This window comes from Rhopilema esculentum, chromosome 20 (assembly GCF_057945365.1).
Source record: "Rhopilema esculentum isolate cy_ngs chromosome 20, ASM5794536v1, whole genome shotgun sequence".
NCBI lineage: Eukaryota > Metazoa > Cnidaria > Scyphozoa > Rhizostomeae > Rhizostomatidae > Rhopilema > Rhopilema esculentum.
The window spans coordinates 12,710,773-12,725,116 of NC_142834.1; the positions used below are offsets into that span (position 1 = coordinate 12,710,773).

Consider the following 14,344-nt stretch of genomic DNA (forward strand, 5'->3'; position numbering starts at 1 on the left):
GTCTTCCCTTTATTTCTCTTTTATGCTTAATGTCAAATTTAGCCTTTTAGTGCCAACCATCGTTCGCCTTCAAAAATTATAACAATGCGCATTACACATTCACCACATTTACCAATGTAAGTGATTTATTATTTTTCACTTTCCTCCGGTTTCATGTTCCTCTTGTTAACACGGTTTCATTTTGCCGTCTTTTTCTTTAACACTGCGAGCCTTTCTGTGTTTGCTACCAGCCCTTGGTTACAAAAAAATGTTTTCTTAATGTGGTCCAAATAACTTGAAATGCCACCAAATGTAAGTCTGAAACATATACGAATTATCTAAGACACGTTCACATGCCCACAGGCTCTATCTCCTATCAAATCTTTGTAATTTTGTTATGTTTCTAAAATTAATGAACCAGGAAAAGCAACAATAATCCATTGATAAAACTCAATTCTATCACTTACTCTATCCAATCAATTGGCAACAGATTCAAATAATTTTGCACACGTAGAGAAATTATTTTCTGCTGTTTCTCAACCAATCTGGTTAAAATTCAAAGGTTCTACAAATAGATTTTGATGAAGTCACACTTTGAACTTGAACTCTATTTCTGTTCATGGTATAAAAAGCAGATATGTACGGCTTCTGCCTGATGGATGTGAATCAAATTATAATGCGACCAATGTCGGACAGATTATGTCAAATCAGATATGTCATTTGCCAGACTTGCTGACCCTGATTGTATAAGCACCGTAGAGTGAAGTGGAAAAACATGAAAATAAAACACAAGCGATCTGTTGCAAACTGGCACGTAGAATCTTTTTCTTCAATCAGAGTCATAGGTCTTTTGTTAGTAAGGCCAAACATCTCACCTTGTCTTTTAATGGAATTTTCATCCCATTTCGTGGACAATTTTAGCAACTTTTAGCCATTTTCGTCAATGACAATGTTTTTCCCGTCAACAAATTTGTTACCTTGGTTTTGACCCCAAGTTTACACGAGTGAAAAGCTGTTACAGCCATTCTTACTGGAAAGTGTTCCTTAGAAACACAGATAACCTTTTTCTTTTCATAAATTTAAGCATTTTATGGTTAGTTAATATTTTGGAAAAGCAGTGCAACATGTTCCTCTATTGTGCCAACGGTATCTGTTCTTCCACAGTGCCATCTTTAAGACAGTAAACGCCGGACACTTATTAGTAATGAACACTTTCAAGCAACGAACAAATAACTTGATTGTCAAAGCCTCGTAAACTAAACCTGTAGTATTCAGTTATTTTCTTATCTTTTCTTCCTTTCATTTTTTGTACTTATTCCGGCCTTGTCTTTACAAATAACCCCACGCTTTAATGAAGCCACGACACTTCATGGACTTACACTAACGGTTTCTTTGACTCCTGTCTGAAACTACCCCTCGCCTTAGAACGGAGATTAAGTGACAAAATCTATAAAAAGGATTTTCGTCTTTGGTTGGCTCATATAGGTAGGGTTGGCGGTTCTTGGTGGAGCCTCTCTGAATGTATACTCCATATATAAACATACTATCGTTGCGAGTTAAGGAATTTGAATACCTGAATGGCGTGTGAATAGTACAAAGATTACGAAGTATCTGAACTGATTGGACAAATAACTGAGTCATGATTTCATTGTTTAGACATTCAAGACAAATGCATATCAACTAGTTAAAGCTCCTTTTACTCTGTACTGTGTCAAGATGAGAAAAATACTGTATCAAGTAAAACATGAGGAACTATATGACATGGTCAACCACCTTAGCCAGGTCTATTTATCTTCTTTCATCTCTTGACTCATTCTAACTTGTTTATATCATGATCAAATTTTTGTATGAATGGTGATTATTTAATTTTTAGGTTTTTTTAATGTACTTCTCTAGTTAGTATTGTAAACGTCACTAGAGAGCAATGCATTGAATAGAACAGCAATGCACGACCTGAGAATTCTCCACGTGCTTTAGAAAAAAGAGTCGTTGTTTTTGCCGTGCATCAAGTCTTTCCCACAAAGGAATGCAGGATTAATCCTTATGACGTGAATGCGCGTACCCATGATGGTTATTCTAATGCTTTTTTCTTTGACAGCCATGACATTTGATAGACGAGGCAAACAGCCAATGGCGTGACGAATTTTTGCTTACGTGACCCCAACCTTTGCGAAAAACTATGCTTTCATACCATTTGTCTGTATGAATTTCAAAAAAGTATTGCATCTAAATATCGTTTGATTCCATAAGTCATTTAGTTGCTGCAAAGCTTAATTCTCATTTATTCGATGTCGCTAGTTGTTTTTTATCATGTCCTGAAATGGCGCTGAGGCACTTCAGCAAGAAGTTGTTTTCAGTTGTTATTTTTGAGGTTTTTTAAATAAATCAATATGGTCACCGGTGAATTTAAAATATTTTGTTTCCTAATCACCTTATAATTGACTTTTAAAAGGTTATTCTTTACTTTATCTTCTGCATTGTAGTGATATGCTAGTTGCAATTGTTTGAACTCGACCCATCCATCTGCCTTCTTTTCAAGCCGTGTGTTGGTCGATCAGCAGCAAACATCAAAATACAAGGTAATATCTTTGTTTCTTATTCCAAGTGTGTGCCATCTTCAGCTTTCATCTTGCATTTTCCCAATTCATGCACTATTGGGACATCTAAAAGGCTCATCATGTCTCTGTATGACACAGTGTATGATCTGTATGTTCTCTTCATTCATTTCAACTTTCATTCGACTCTTTAAGAGAAACTCTTTTAATATATTAAGATAGATTTGGCTAACAATACTCTTTCATCCAAATGGCTAGAAACAAATCAGATATCAAAAGTTTTACATTCATTTATGGTTAGGACTTAGCATAAACCTTCATGATATTGAAATTATATTGTAGTTGTCAGTTTTTTTCTAAGAGCTTAGGCAGTAGCATCTAGGTGTCACAAAATATCATCCATTGAATAATGAGAAATTTCGTCGCCAGTATTGGGCCAAACATGATTTTCAAACTTGACCTAAATTGAATTAAACTGATCTCCTGATCGTCAAAATGTTTAAGTTTCATTGCACCCACATTTAAGTCTCTAGATGTCCCTTCAAATGCACACTATAAATACTGACGTTTGATTCAAACAGTTCAGAATTTCTTCGAAATTTTTTACAATAATTCAGAACCGGAAATTTTGAAACGAATTCTATGAAATCAAGGTTCGCCATGTATTTTCAATTTGAAGAATTTCAGCTGAACCACCTTAGCATGGCTTACCTGAATTTCTTTTGGCTTAACCATCCACAGTGGGCTCCGCAATGCTTCCCTGCGATATCTTTCTTCGAACAAGGAATATCACCAAACATAGGAGATATACTTTTGTGCCTAAATTTCTTCCTTTCTATCAAAACCTTGAAAAAGTATTCTCGAAACAACGGGAATCGCCCCCGACGGACAACTGAGAATAACGTACAAACAACCCTTTATGAAAAATCTTTCTTATAGCTAAATTCTTGCACAAAGGACCTCCAAACAAGGGGATCTCCCGACAGCGGACACCTACGAACAACACACAAACAAGCTTGTCCGAAAATCTCTTTCATGTAGCTAAAATCTAGTTCAGTTGACCTTTATGCAAGGAATTTCGGAAAACGGACACCTAGGCACATGGGACAAGCAGTCCTGCCCGACAATCTCTTCGATGTAACTAAAGCCACGTACAAGGGACCTCTAGGCAATGGACATTCCACCTCCAGTTTCACCTATGTGTAAGCTGTGTCGAGGCTGTAATTCAAACTGAATTGGGACTAGAGCCCTATTCACACTACACAAAGTAACCTGGATTAGTTTTTCATAGTGTAAATAAAACTGACCCTGGTTCACCCCGGTTTCATCTTGGTTCCGCCCTGGATTAAACTAACCCAACTCCTAAGGCTTAAAACCTTGATGTTCAACGTAAATCTGAACATCATCTTTTCCTGTCAATTCTTTTTATAAAACCTAGCCAACTCTAGAACAGAAAAAAACATTATCTTTCAAATTCTAATTTTCATAAAGATGCTGCTTCAAAGTGGATTCTTTATCTATGAAAACGTCTTTTGTTTCAATCAAATTTTTCTTAATTATACTCTTTCCCTTTCGATTGTTTTTGCATACGATTGTAGCACATTGTGACTGAGGTTCATTCAAATTGACTCATGAAACACGTGTCTAGAGGCGCTAGCTTGAGGCCGCTAGAGCCAAAAAGCATAGGGGTGTTCCAAGAGCCTTGTGGGACCTCAAGCGGATCATTGCAATGAGGATCATTGCGAATTTATACTTGGTTAGATATCAAAGCTTTATCATAGTTTAATGATCAGTGATTATACCTGGAGTTGTCACAATCGTACACAAGGAAAATTCATCGAACGATTCATCAAAAATATTGTCCAGTCATATTTAAAAAAATTCTTAGTAGCCGCTCCTTTTTCAAAGCTTTAGATGGATTGTAGCAAATGTTACGAGTTGGAACATTAATCTCGTGTTCTTTTCCCTCTGCATGTCTAATTAACCTGGAATTTTCTACTTAGAATTAATGGTTTGCCGCAATACTTTGCGACAGCTCTTGAGCTCTTGACTACCACGCGATGTTTTCTGCTTAGAACGGAGCAATTTATCACAGGTGATTTTGTTTTCAGATGCATTGCATTAGAATCTATCTGGTACGACAAAGTTTTAGCCATGCAGCTGCTCTACAGCTATCTCTATTGCGAAAAGTTTGTTTTAGTCATTAAATTGGCTATTTTAGAAATTAGCTAAAATTGTTTATAAATCGAGTAATAAAACGAGTTACAAAAAGTTATTTAATTTTGTAATGATCAAAACGAAGTTTTCTAGTATTAAGATTTGTCATTAACTTGTAAATAGAGCCAATATTTGATTAGAGTTATTTCAGGACGCACTCATTTTTTAAGATTTTCGTTTTGCATAATCTAGAGAAGGCAGTAAACTTTTTATGATTGAGTTTGAACATTACCCTAAACATAAGGGATCAGTGGCGGACACTTGGTCAAATATTGGGGGGGCAGGCCTATTGTTTTAATAAGATGATGTCACATTTCCTATTGTTTTAGAACAAAAGACCATTGTTCTCTAAAGTATTGGGGGGGCGGTCGCCCCCCCTCGCCCCCACAAGTGTCCGCCACTGTAAGGGATCCCACCTGTGACAATGTATTTAATTTTTTTGTGACATTGTTGTTTAGGACTAGTAGTGACAGGCATATTTACATCATCGCCACTAGTTAGCACAGATGACGATTTTTATTCTGTGCTAAAGTGGCTAGATAATTTCCACGTTTCTTCTTTCAAAATGCCAATGGGCATGAGGATAATTAAGGGTCTTGGCTATCTTTAGTAAAAGGCGACTGCTTGAAGGCTTGTTCTGTAGCAAACCTCTTCAGGGCACGAAAACAGCAAATTCTGGTTTTATTTATCATGCTCGGATGTTGGTCTATGGCTTGATAAGAAATATTTGCTTTCCATCTTCTAATTCATTGCTTTCCTCAAATCCTTTATGTTCAACCCTTGGTGGTAAATTCGCACTCCAGCAGGGTGTGTCTTTAGGTTGATCAGGCAAAAAAGCTGCTTTAAATTTACCACCTCTGAAATTCTGGCAACAAATTGGCTGCGAATCTTTGCTTCATTTTGTGTAACTCAAGCATAGTCATTAATTATTCCAAGATATCAACATATGGTCCATCTAATTCCACTAGAAATGGATATAAATGTATTTGGTAGTTGTATTTTTTAATTTGCTAATCTACTTTTGATGAATTATGTAAGAACAATTTACTTTAAGTACAATCAGAGATCAGTCGACTTAAAAAAAACCATATTTGCACTCGCTGTTTTTTAAAATTCGCATGCCAAACTTACTTAAGGTCGCCGTCTTAGCTCCTCGTATTCAAATAGACCTAGGGGGCTGGGCCCTAGTAGCCGTAAAACCGGGTTGGAGTCTCTACACTACAAGTGTGAAGTATTCATGATGGAAAGCCAGAATATATATGTGATACAAACTGTGAGTTGTCTAATTCCTGCAGTTTTGTCTATTGATTTCCTTTCCCTCCCCCTCCTCCTCCCCTCTTCCCACATATTCAGTTGAACGCATTTGACGTAGTGTCTTGGAGGAACTGTATAAACATTGATTGGATGAAGACAGGACAGCGCACTTTTTGGCTTTGAAAATGGAACTGACCTCTCTGGGCCTTTTTTGTAAAGCAGCATTAAACGAGCACAGTCTTAGCATGTTCTGCTACAATTCATTGGTTAAAACCTATAAACAGGCCGATGACAACATTACAACCAAATCAAGTCTTTAGAACCTCTTGCTGCTAAAACCTTCCCTCTCTGTTATTACTATCAGACATTCCCACTGTCCGCACCCACTGCACCCACTGCCCCACTGCACCCACTGCCCCACTGCCCCACTGCACCCACTGCCCCACTGCCCCACTGCCCACCACCCACCACCCACCACCCACTGCCCTACCACCCACTGCCCCACCACCCACTGCCCCACTGCCCCACTGCCCACCACCCACTGCCCCACCACCCACTGCCCCACCACCCACTGCCCCACCACCCACTGCCCCACCACCCACTGCCCCACCACCCACTGCCCCACCACCCACATGTGTGTCTCAAGGCCTCTTGCTATGCCATGTAACTGGGAAAATGTCTTACGTATGTAAAATATATTTGTCTTTCTATCTCTATTTTGTCCTCATTAACAGACTATTAACATCAGTATTAAAATAAGCCATTGTTTATATATGTAAAGATTAAGATAAGCTTGGTTTAATCGTGCCTACCAGTTTCTCAATTGTATCTTACCGATCAAATCCCGCTCCACATCTCAAGTACTGTATGTGCGTTGGGCACATAATAGCTTTCTACGGGCCTTTCCTTTGTTTGCTTGGTTCCCCCTTTTTGTGCCCAAGGGAGCGTTACAAAGAAAATTCTTTGGGACCGCGCAATGCTGGAGGTCCACCATATCTTACCGTTCCTCTTGATTTAATTAAGTTAACCTACAGTGGTTAAGGACTTAACAAGCTGCCTCCAAATATCCTTCAAATAAAGACAGATACTAAATGCACAAAATTTTCATTGGGCAGACTGCGGCTTTAATCTCGCCACTGATCGCTGCCCTCGGCCTGTAAATTTGTGTATATCAGACACATCTGGATGTTCTCGCCGAAAGATTACATCAGTTGATTTCCATCATTTGCAGCACGTTCTCTGCTTGGACGTTGGTGGAAAGGAAACCCGCGGCTTTTATTCAAGGGCGGCCTATATTTACTTTTTTATTTCCTTTGCGTTAAATTCGACTTTCCTATGATTATGAATCATACAAGACGGTATGAAAAAAAGACGGTATAAAATGTATATCTGCATGGCAAGGCATAATCGCGTTAGACATTTTTTTGTATAAATTCAATTAAAAGTTACAATAGACTACAAACAAATAACCTACAAGACGATAGTGCAGGGAGCATGAAAATACATTGCAAACCCTGCACCTATTACATATAATAATACTATATATACTTAAACTAATAATACTCTAAATATTATAAAAAAAAAATTACAAAAATCACAAAGAAACAGAATCATAAAAAAGACAGAGAATGTCACTGGAGCACTCCACGCAAGGAACCCAGAGTGGGACCTTAAATGAGCCAGGATCTCGTTAACAGGGGGAATCTTGTACCAAGAATTTGTCTACCTGAGGTTGTCTTGGAATATTGGTCCTTAAAAAGAACAAGGGTCCGCAGAGGATTCAATGCGCGGAGAGCTCACAGTTCGTTTATGATGATGTAAAGATGGCATAGGCTAAATCAAAGCGTTCAGTGGCATATATATATTTTAATGTAGCTTCAAGGATTATACATCGTTGAACATTTTCCTCTACTTTGTTATGCCTCTTACCTATAGCCTGTAGGTATCTCTTTTAATAATGATACATTGAATGCAGCTTCTATTCGAGCTCAGAAAGGCAGAATTTCGTTCTCGTCCAATCAGATGCTTTGTTTTAAAGTTTTTAGCCAATGAGGATTTGTCGATTTTACCTGGTTTGTTTACAATTTTCTCGAGAGCACACCGAGCTGTGGAGAGAAAGCACTACTGGAGAGTTAGGCTGCCAAGAAAATATACCTAAATTCTCCAATTCCTGCAGTTGAAAAGGAATGTCTTCAAAAAAGAATTTTTTCAAGAACCTACAAAATTATCAACAGAAAGAGTCCGATCAAGATGATTTTGCCCGTGCTACAGGTGTGCGGAGCAGGAAATTATGTGGAAGAAAAGGAGTCAAGTGGGGATTATCTCACCGTAAAAATGTTTAGGCCCACTGCCGTTGCAGAATTTTATGGATTTCATAAGTCCCTAGTTAAAAAGTGGTGAAAGCAAGAATTATAAATATTGGCAGCTGCTGCATACGAGGAAAGATGATGTTAAAGAAAAGAAGAAGAACAGGATAATATTATGGAAAATATTAAGGTTAAAGAAGGAATTGAAAAGAATGAAGAATCTTAAGTGATGCCTATTCGTTGAAGTTGATTGTCCCTTTAAAGATCATTCTACTTTTTAAAAGTATCACACCAATTAAGACAAAATTAGATCTTCTTACTCATGATGTCAACTAGGTAATATAAATTTGGACAAAATAAATAATTCTGCGTGAAACTTTTTTAATATTAAAAACACAGTAACTCAAGACCCCTACTAAAAAGTTAAAAGCAAATTTACTTATTGAGATAGTGAATATTTAGGGGTGTCTCTATTTCTTTGATATCATATTAACATTAAATTCCAGCTTATAAGCTGTGTAGATGGTTCAATATAGCTGGAGCAGGAGCGCAGGGAGGCCTTGCTTATAGGGGTAACAAACAGTTAGAATTTCCCGGCAATAGAATATTTCCTGGAAAAGCCAAGAATTAAGTCCAGATAATACCAAACATTTCGAATGTCAAAAATACTGAGAGTGATTTGCCCGCTCTGCCCTCATTGTCGCTAGGTTTATGGAATGCAGTCACTCGCGGCAACTTAATTTTCTTTTTATTTAGAATGGAAGCAGAAAGATATAATCTTTATTAGTATAGGTTTAGCGTGGGTGGATTTAATGAAATTAGGGTATAAAATATAGTTAATAAATTACTGTTATTGCTATTTACTAGCTCTTTAAATGTTTTTCTTTTGCAAATTGTTGTTGATAAGAAAAGTTTGAGTAGATGAATAAGTTTTTAACATTTTTTTGGAGATCTTGTTTGTAAGATTTAGATTGTTCTCATCAATCCCTTTTTACAACGCCTACAGTTTCATTCAAAAGGGTTCGCAAATCAAAACATCGAAGAATCGTTGGTTATCCCGAATATTTAATGTTCTTTTTATCAGACAAATCCAAATAACGGACAAATAATTATGTCTTGATACTTAAGCAAACAAATGAGATTGAACGAAAAAACACGAACAATCGGTCCGTCCCGACATAATTCAAAGTAAATAAAAAATAGCCAATCACACGAAGAAACGATCTGATTGGCTACTTCACACACCGCAAGCGTTATATAATTATCTGACCTAGTAATATTTAACATCGTTTCTTTGACATCGAATGTCATAACAATGGACGGACCATTTGATCGCAAGATATACCAGAGCAGTGGGTCCCTACCATAGAGTTAACTTTATGGTCCCTACCTAAATCGTCATCTGCTCCAGCAAATCTCGTGATCAAATGCTGAGTGCGTTGTTCAAGAGGAAAGCAAGGTATCTTTTATTCTCTAGTCAATAATTAATGAAGGAGTTGATTGAACATTTTGAATGAGTGTTTTAGGGGTTGGGAGGTGAAGCCCTACATCTCACTCTTTTGATTGCCAAAACGACTAGAAACAAAATTTGCAATATGATTTGAACAAGTTCCTTTAAACGATGCCCACATTCAAGAGCATCTATTAATAGCTAAACCACTGCAGACGGACAGGAATGCTTGACAATGTCGTTATAACACACGACCTGGTCGTTTAATTAGTTGTCACTTGTCTGATTTCCCAATGGATATTTTTATATGAAAGTGATCGACCGAAGAAATGATGTATTAGCTGTGCTTGGCAAAGTATGTCCTTTAAACATTCGAGGCCCATATGTCTGTCACTGCACCGAAATTTCACAGGATCTACATGCCAGTTTTCTAATTCCGCACTTTGTTTGGTTTTCCTTCGCGTGGGTGAAGGCCTCTCAATAAATTCATTCTTTATGAATTGTTTTTACAGTCGTGGAAACTGCGCACCAGTGCTGCTTGAATTGAAACAGACGCAAAGATTTCACTGACCGCCAAGTTCAAGAAGAATAGAACTGAAATTTTCTCCCTGCGTATTGGTGAGTCATTTTTCTATTTCTATAGTTGTTGATTGTGAAGCGAAATTCTTCAAAGTGAAAATAGGCAAATTTCCTGATTTAAGTTAGTTGACTATGATTTTCTTTAATGTCCGCCAAACTAGGTTGGAACTCTGAATAATTGCTTTCAGCAGACTTGCGTTTGAACCCATAGAGAGCTGCAACTGTCCTCTGTATGATTTATGTAAAGCCTAATTTTTTACCGAATAAGGTAAAGAAGGTCCGAATAAGGTCCGTTTTTCAACAAAACAGACGACGGATGCCTATCCTAGGCAACAAATGGTGGATGCCTATGTTACTTTCGTCGTACCAGATTTCCCGGTCGGTTTCCTAGGATCAAATTCAAAATCTGGTTGGCTTTGCAGGTCACCAGTTTTACTTTTTAAGTTTTGTTTTCAAATTCCTTATTTACTGGCACTTTTAACATAATGGGTTCATATAATTCTCAGAGAAGCGTCTCGAAAAGGCCAAATCAAAAAGATTTAATCAATCTTAATTTGAAATATGCACGCGCTGCTCTCCGTTGCGGAATAGCGATGCTCTCCGTTGCGGAATAGCGATGCTCTCCGTTACGGAATAGTGATGCTCTCCGTTGCGGAATAGCGATGCTCTCCGTTGCGGAATAGCGATGCTCTCCGTTGCGGAATAGCGATGCTCTCCGTTGCGTAATAGCTATGCTCTCCGTTGCGGAATAGCGATGCTTTCCGTTGCGGAATAGCTATGCTCTCCGTTGCGGAATAGCGATGCTTTCCGTTGCGGAATAGCGATGCTCTCTGTTGCGGAATAGCGAGGCTATCCGTTGCGGAATAGCAGTTCCCATTAAACTCATATGTACACCTTCTAGACCAAATAGTCTCCTCCTTCCCCGCTTTTGCAAATTTTCAACCCTCCAAATTTTATTGCAACTCCCTTTTTTAATTCATTGAAAAATTGCAAAGATGGTGCTTATGATTTTTGAATTTTCCTCCTAAGAAAATTTACTTAGTCTCAAGAATCGCATTCAACAGAACCATAGTTCTTGAGGAAAATGTATCATTAACATAACCCCTCCAAATTGTTTCAACACCAGATTTTCATCATATCGAACCATTTAAAACCCAGCTCTCCCCCCCCCCCACTCGATGATTCTCACTCCCCCGTTTATTCGGTACTCGAAAGTACTGTTTAAAAATTTTTCTGAACTGTTTCAAAAATCATTCCAAATTCATATCAGACCTTCATTTATTTTCAAACAACAACACAAATAGCCTTCACTAGAATAGCAGTAACAGCAAAGCAAACTTAACAACGGGTCGGAAGAAAATGATACCCCCCCCCCCGCTTATTTTGGGGTCTTTTGAAAACACCTTACCCTTTAGTGCCACCCTTTACTCGGCGACATTTGACTAACATGCGAAATGCGAAATTCTTAATTTCCTACAGCCTGCGTGCATCTTTGTCTTTCCGTTGCGAAGTAGAATCAAGATGAAACTTTCTGCACGCAGGCTAAATTCCCTAGCGATCTTTTTCAACAATTTGTTAACTCTATTGATTTTTTACAAGCAACTTAACCGTCTTTCCGTTTTTAAACCCCCTGTTTATATGATTTTGGACTCGGTTAGTGAAGTATTCACACCCCCTTGACTTTAAACATAATTTGATACTTACTCATCATATATTGTAACCAAGAAATCTAAACCAAGGTTCCTGCAGTTACTATATTTACAAAATCTCTATCAGATTGTGACCACATTCCAAGCAACTCAACCATCGCTGTATCACATTCTATTGAGATTTCGTAATATATTGAGTGAAGTAATTGAACAACCATTCACCTTTCAAGAAGTAAATGGCTATGTCCAACTGGCATAAATTTTCAATTCACATTTATCTATTTCATATGAAAAGTGTGGCCTCTCTGTTTGGTAATGATAAAGTTACTAGAAAAATCTATTTTGGTTTGAAACAGATGGTTTTCTATGTTGATTCTGGATTAAAGGATGTTGACTGAGCTTCTCTTTTTATAAGCTCTTTTTCAACGATATCTCTGGAATCTTAGTATTTATTGCAAGGCACACTTTCTCCTTACATGTCTCGCAGTAGTTGAAGTGAAATCGGGTTCGTTCTTTATGATGTATAAACTGTGGACTCTTAGATATATCACGTGTCAGTTGTCTCTGCTTCACATGATATAAAGTTGAGTTGATAACATGTCAACTTTACATCTCTTGAAAGATTTTTTCTGGTCATCAAACTTTAATTTATGGCATTTGACGCAAAACCTTCTCATTACTTCGACTGAGCAAGATCCAGTCATTCTCCGATTGCTTTCGCTTTCTGTTTATTTTCTTAAAAGCAACGAGAGAAGTTAATTTTTTTAACATGATTGGCTGCAAGAGGTTTTATTTTATTAGCGACTCCGTACGTTTTGTTTAAGACCCTTAATGATTGACGAAATTAAATTAAAATAACATATAATTCTACATTTTATCTACATAAACAAAATAAAGCATTTTTAATAGCGTCTTTCAGAAAAGGGTTTTCAAGGTAGAACCCTTCTTTCTTTTATAAATCCTCTGTTTAATAGGCAATATCGTCGAATCTCCTTACTGGTTTTTTGAGCACTGGATGGTTATACAGAACCATATTTTAATAAGCTCAACCCGCTCATTAAATCTTGAATTCGCATTAAAAGTCCTTCTGTATTTACACTTTCATTGAAACAGTATCACTGTTTAGATCTCAATGCTATAATTGTTCGTTTTGCTTTAAGTTAGTAATTCATCCTTTCTTCTTTTTTCTTTCAATAAATGCATATTGGCTAACCACAACCTTAACTGCCTCAAGTTACTTCAAAATATCCCTGAGCTGGGGCAGAAACTGTGATCAATCATGAATAGCCTTGTAAACTCACCACATCGTGATTCATGTTAAGGTATACACTCCCCCTTTTTATTATTATTAAAAGAAGGCCATTGTTTGAACAACGACTCGAAAGAGGTTGCACACAATTATCTTCAACCCTTCAAAATTAATTAAGAATAGGATCTAATGATGGAACTTCCACCACAGAACTGAAAAACCATGAAGATTTGCATAAAAGCAAATTTTACGACATCAAACTGGCATTGTTTTTGAATCATCTTTCAGAAATTGTCACCTCGAGAAATCGGCTCGCACTAACGAATGACGTCAGTTAGCTTTCGGGTTCTGACTGAGGCATTGTAATCCGCGTGTTTAGTCATTGAATTTCCCATTTGAGCCAAAGAGCGGATTTACTCCCTTTCCTACGCGAGTAAGTTTATCTAACTACTTATTACCGTTATCTAAACACATACTGATCTTGTACGCCATGCAAAGTTGCGAAACAATAAGATCTTTAGTAAACTTTCACGGATATAAGCTGCAGTGCTGAAAAAAGAAAATCGTTGCAAAGTTTACAAACTTGCTTCTCTTCTACCGTATAAGCAGGATTTCTAATGCTATTGTTGTAAAATTTTAGTAAAGAACTTGATCCAATATCCTGTGCTCTGTCATTAGAGAACAGAAGACCTTTTTATTAAGAATATACCAAGTTTCATTTGCACTCATCTTTTTTAGCCTTATTCAACCACCAATATAGAATTCTCATGTGTGACGTTACAAAAAACTATTTTGAGAATTTTCGAATTTTGACCACATAACATAAAAGAACACCATAAAACACTCCCATATATGCTAAATCGGTTAAATTTGTCAAAAATCGAGTTAGCTATGGCCCATAAAAAATTTGAAGTTTGCTAACGGATAAATGTTATCGTGGCTCAGTTCAAAAAGTTATGAACTGAGACCAAAAACAGAGGTTTGATAGGGTCAGAGCTTGTGCTCTTCTTATCATATCTCAGCCAGTCCGTAATACCTTGAACTGATTTTGCAGATTTAGAGGGTTTTTATGATACTCTTTCAGGTTATGGGAACAAATTTCAAAA

The 14,344-nt window shown here is 37.3% G+C and overlaps 1 protein-coding gene across 6 annotated transcripts in view; it reads left to right on the forward strand.

Annotated features, from left to right (window-relative positions):
- Window positions 1-14,344, forward strand: part of LOC135687084 (papilin) — a 103,084-nt gene that overhangs the window by 43,556 nt on the left and 45,184 nt on the right. For 3 of the 6 annotated variants that reach the window (XM_089114323.1, XM_089114322.1, XM_089114324.1), the window contains 2 exons: window positions 2,463-2,558; window positions 10,274-10,379. The gene's annotated coding sequence lies outside the window, so the exon portion shown is untranslated. Of the gene's footprint in view, window positions 1-2,462; window positions 2,559-7,935; window positions 9,771-10,273; window positions 10,380-14,344 lie in introns of those variants that run through there. The other 3 variants (XM_089114325.1, XM_089114326.1, XM_089114327.1) reach the window with 2 other exon arrangements.